Consider the following 5,959-nt stretch of genomic DNA (forward strand, 5'->3'; position numbering starts at 1 on the left):
TGTGATGATACAGTGTGGATTCTGTGTAGTGAACTAAAGATAAAACACAGAACAGAAAATGCTTGCTGTATCATACCATAGAAACTCTGATAACAATGAGGTTTTGGGATATAGGGATAGTTTAGGGATATTATTTATGTAAACAATAACTAATCATAATTGAATGTAACAGCAAATGCTGATGTGACATTCAAAATTGCAGGTTAACTATCACATTGAGCTCAATGTTAGGCTGTCAGGGCCTGCAAGGCCTTCTCTGCTGGCCTAAGAAATATCTGATCACAGACTGATAATACATTCTAAAAATATATAAATAATTATATTTTGTCCATGAATACTTATATAATAATTATATATTTTTTATAATTATTATTAAATAATTCCAAATGGTCTGTCTGCTTCCTTTCATAGCTTTTCCTCTGGTTGAACTGCTTCAAGACGTGTATTTTCACATTAAAGCATTTAACCAATCACATTTCAGCCATCATTTGTTGCCAGGGTCAAAGCAATCTGCCTGGAGGCCTTCACAATCAGGCCTGCGGGCCCTGTAGCATAAAATAAGTGTTGATCAGATTGTTGTAGATTTTGAGTTGGCGACACCGAGGCCCTCTAGCAGGCGTACGGTGACGTCAGCGTGTTCACACCCTTTGATTGGATAGTCAGAGAGCGTACTTGCCAGAGCTAGCAAACTGCATTTTGTAGTGAACTAAACGAGCAAGTTTAAACGGAGAAGAAATGGATTTGGTTGCAGATATATTGTCAAAGCCATTTTCAAGATGGACTTTTCAAGAAAAGCTGGACATCGTTGAGAAAGGTCGGGCAACTCCGAAGCTAGCAAGCCTGTCACAACCGGGAAAAGGATTTGTCCGCCACTTTCAGTCCACTAACTACGAGCGGTACCCCCCGGACACTTATAAGCAACGGTGCTTTCCAAAACTTTTGGGGAAACCAGAGTGGATCAACAGCTGAGCGAGCAAGTGCGCAGGGAAACGGAGCTCCACAACGAAAAGGTGAAGAAAAATAGGGAAATCCTACAAAGACTGATAAACTGTGTTATTTTTTGGGGCAAGCAGGAACTTTAATTTCAGGGACACGATGAAAGCACTGGATCCACAAACAGAGGAAACTATGTGGAGCTTCTTTCTCTCATTGCTGAGAGCAACACGGATCTACATTACCACCTGTCCACTAATAAAGTGTTTAGTGGGACGTCGGGCAAAATACAAAAGGACCTGATCACTGCTATTGCTGAAGTGATGGGAGAAGAGATCAGAAGGGAAGTTAATGAAGCACCGTTTGTCTCTGTTATGGTGGATGAGACGACAGCCGCGAGTAACGCAGCGCAGCTCGCACTGGTCCTGCGTTACGTAACGGGCACAGGTGTGGAGCGGTTGGTCAGATTTGAAGATGTTACCAGTGGGAAGCGAGCCGATGACATTGCAGGTCTTATCATCTGATTTTTGGTGGAAAATGAATGTGTGGGTAAAGTCGTGGCACAGTGTTATGGTGGTGCAGCGGTCATTGTCTTCTGGATTAAATGGGGTGCAGGCTAAAATTAAGGAGAGATCACCCTTGGCTTTATTCATACACTGCTATGCACATCGGCTCAATTTAGTACTGACTCAGGGGGCCTCAAAGCTTAAAGAATGCAAGAAGTTTTTCGCCCACCTCAATGGCCTTGCTGCATTTATTTCTAGATCGCCTCGGTGCACGCAAATACTGGACGAAATCTGCCAGCGGCATCTCCCTCGAGTGGCACCAACACGGTGGCAATACACATCCAGAGTGATCAATACAGTCTTTGAGAAGAGAGATGCTCTAAGTGAACTGTTTTAGCACATTCTGGAGCATCATGACGAGTATGATGATGGACTCTGTGTGCTGTGCTGATGGATTTAAAGCACATCTGGATGATTTTGAGTTTTGTTTTTTGCTTCACACATTTAATGGTATTTCTGAGTATTCATACGTGCTCTTTTCAATACTACAGAACAAAAAACTGGATGTACAGTTTTGTCTGGCAAGGGTAAAGGAGTTTTGTGACACCGTTGAGCGAGAGAAGAGCCGATATACGGAAATCTATGAGGCCAGTGAACAGAACTGACTCTAATGTATGCCATGGGTGATTTTGCAGGAAAATCTCCCAGTGATCTCCTTGACTTCCTTCAGCAGAAAAATCTGAGTGAGAGCATGGGGCAGCTGTACACATTTGTGTGTTTGGTGGTGACCATCCTCGTGTCCACTGCTTCTGTCGAGTGGACATTTTCAGCCCTAAAGCGAATTAAAAGTTATGCCAGAAATACAACAGGGCAGGCTCGACTTTCAGCATTAGCCTCGATGGCAATAGAGAAGGACTTCTTGGTGGAACTGAAATGCACGGGTTATCTGTACGACAGAGTAATTGAACTCTTAAGGAAAGAAAGGAGGATGGATTTTGTGTACAAATAATTTAGGATTTTTGGTGAGTAAAATGCTGCTAAATGATATAATATAAAATAATTTCACACACAAATACAAATTAATATGATTTTGTAATATATTCTAGTCTTTCTGCTTAAAACAATCAATAAATGCCTGAAAAGCTTAGCTAACAAGTTGACCCGGAGACAAGACACTGTATAATGATCACTAATTACTTTAATTAAAACAACATGTTTCTTTGCATGTTGACCGTGTTGCTCAGTGACTGTCTGGATGAAACAGAGCAATGTTAATCTGATATCTAATCAGTTTACCATTTTCTTCCACTAGCATGACTCAGGTTGGTCCTAGAAGGGTGTAAGGAAGATATCTAATTAAATTCAATTCAATTTTATTTGTATAGTGCTAAATCATAACAGAGGTTATCTCAGGACACTTTTCCAAATAGAGCAGGTCTAGACCGTACTCCTTATATAAGATATCAATTATATTATTTTAATATTATAATAATATTTATTATTATAAATAACAATTATCAGTATTGGACTTTCAAATGAGAATTGGGGTTTTAAACACACAGTTTCTCTCTCAAACCGCTCCTCTTCCTGGAATGAATCCAAGCTCGATTACACGTCCCTCTTCTTCCTGCTCTCAAACACAATAAGCCCCACTCTGTTCACATATTTCCTTGTTCCCTCCTCTTCAGATCTACAGTTAGAGGATGGGTGTAACTAACATGTGGTGCAGCGTGAGAGCTGGCAGGCCCCCATTCGCTGCAGAAACACATGCTGTTTAGATCAGAGCTCAAACTAGTTTCAGTTCTAAGAAAGTGAAACTCAGGCAGCCGTTGCTACTGAGAGGTGAAATGGCACAGAAAGGAGATCAGCTGGACCAGAAAACCTTCCGTTGTTCGATCTGTCTGGATCTATTAAAAGATCCGGTAACTACTCCCTGTCAACACAGTTACTGCATGAACTGTATTACAAGCTTCTGGGATGAAGCAGATGAGAAGAAAATCTACAGCTGCCCTCAGTGTAGGCAGACGTTCACACTGAGACCTGTCCTGAAGAAAAACACATTGTTAGCGGATTTAGTGGAGGAACTGAAGAAGACTGGACTCCAAGCTGCTCCTGCTGATCTCTGCTATGCTGGACCTGAAGATGTGTCCTGTGATTTCTGCACTGGGAGAAAACTGAAAGCCCTCAAGTCCTGTCTGGTCTGTCTGGTTTCTTACTGTGAGAAACACCTCCAGCCTCATTATGATGTGACTCCATTAAAGAAACACAAGCTGGTGGACCCCTCCAAGAAGCTCCAGGAGAACATGTCATGATGAGGTGATGAAGATGTTCTGCCGTACTGATCAGCAGTGTATCTGTTATCTCTGCTCCATGGATGAACATAAAGGCCACGACACAGTCTCAGCTGCAGCAGAAAGGACTGAGAGGCAGAGAGAGAGCTCGAGGTGAGTCGACTAAACATCCAGCAGAGAATCCAGGCTGATAAAGCAGTGGAGGACAGTGAGAAGACCTTCACTCAGCTGATCCGTCTCATGGAGAAAAGAAGCTCCGATGTGAAGCAGCAGGTCAGATCCCAGCAGGAAACTGAAGTGAGTCGAGTCAAAGAGCTTCAGGAGAAGCTGGAGCAGGAGATCACTGAGCTGAAGAGGAAAGACGCTGAGATGAAGAAGCTGTCACACACAGAGGACCACACCCAGTTTCTACACAACTACCCCTCACAGTCAGCACTCAGTGAATCTACATCCAGCATCAATATCCGTCCTCTGAGGTACTTTGAGGATGTGACAGCGGCTGTTTCAGAGCTCAGTGATAAACTACAGGACGTTCTGAGGGACAAATGGACAAACGTCTCACTGACAGTGACTGAAGTGGATGTTTTACTGCCACAGCCAGAGCCCAAGACCAGAGCTGGATTCTTACAATATTCATGTGAACTCACACTGGATCCATACACAGCACACAGATGTCTGTTATTATCTGAGGGGAACAGAAAAGCAACAGTCATGGGCCAACAACAGTCTTATTTTAGTGACCCAGACAGATTCACTTATTGGTTTCAGGTCCTGAGTAGAGAGAGTCTGACTGGACGTTGTTACTGGGAAGTGGAGTGGACAGGGGAAGGAGGTTATGTAGCAGTCGCATACAAGAATATCAGCAGAACCAAGAAGTGGAGTGGATTTGGACAAAATAACAAATCTTGGGCGTTTGCATGTGACAAAAACAGTAAAAGCTTTTGGTACAACAATGTCCAAACTCCAGTCTCAGGTCCTCAGTCCTCCAGAGTTGGAGTGAACCTGGATTACAGTGCAGGTACTCTGTCCTTCTACAGTGTCTCTAAAACCATGACTCTCCTCCACAGAGTCCAGACCACATTCACTCAACCTCTCTATGCTGGGTTTTGGCTTTTCAATTATGGAGTCTCTGCTGAGTTCTGTAAACTCAATTAGGCAGAAGTCATTTAGGAGTTCAGTTCTGAGTTTTAAGTCTGAAACATATGTTCTCTTCCTCTTTGTTGCTGAGAGCTGATTGTTGTAGTATTTCTTTACTGCATAGAGATCACCTGTCAATCAAACATTATGGGCGGTACTTTCACATCTTCTCATTTGTTGTTCTGTGAATGTTTAGATGGCGGTCCTTCCTGTGTCTGTTTAGCCATGGAGGCTCCAACTGCCCATAACAACTTTTCTTTAACTGAACTCACATTTTTCTGATTTAAAATGTAAACTTCTCTGTGCTCTAAATGTTTATTGAATATTTGTATTCATGTATTTCTATGGTGTTTCTCTTCCACTGCATGAGTGAGAGAAAGCACAAGACCTTCCTTTATCGTAGATATTTTGTACATTTGTAAACAAAAACACAACAAAAAAGGAGATTTTATTACATTTTCGTGATCATAATCAATACACATTTATTGTTTCCTTGTACATAGCAGAGGTTCTGCTCGAACAAACTGATTGTGTGGATGAAGTGAATCTGTACATGAACTCATTGAACAATAGTCATTGAACAGACTTTACTGATGGGATCTGTGAACAAACTGAAGCTTTACATCATGAATAAACAAACATGAACAAAGTATTTTCTTTTATCTTCATTCCAGGGTCTCATACAAAGCTGATGGAGAAACTGTGAAACTAATGAGAAAATAACTGAGGCAGTTTTCCTCCTGAAACAACAAAAAGTTCAGTGTTCATGTTCATAAAAAGTCTGTTTTTCCAATTCCCCCACTGAAACAGTGAAAGAGTTTTTTTTAATCACTTGTTGCTTTAAAAAACAACTTTTGTCTGTGCACTTAGTCAATGAACAAGATTGATTACACAGACTGAAAAAGACACAATTCATTTGGTCTAGTTTGTGTGAGAAGAGGTTTTGTTGAGTCCTGACACACATGAGACAACAGACATTGTGTAGTCGTGGACTGGTTGTGCAGATTAAACTTCAAAACTTGTGGTGACTCATTTTGTCCAGTGTGAAATCTCTCAGACCACAAAATCAGCCTGCTGTGCTCAAGAGAGTTT

General features: G+C 41.7%; 1 pseudogene; it reads left to right on the forward strand.

Annotated features, from left to right (window-relative positions):
• Positions 1–3,187: 3,187 nt before the first annotated feature.
• Positions 3,188–5,519, forward strand: LOC127359877 (tripartite motif-containing protein 16-like protein; annotated as a pseudogene).
• The last annotated feature ends 440 nt before the right edge of the window (positions 5,520–5,959 follow it).

Source organism: Dicentrarchus labrax, unplaced genomic scaffold, assembly GCF_905237075.1.
Source record: "Dicentrarchus labrax unplaced genomic scaffold, dlabrax2021, whole genome shotgun sequence".
NCBI classification, from domain to species: Eukaryota; Metazoa; Chordata; class Actinopteri; family Moronidae; genus Dicentrarchus; species Dicentrarchus labrax.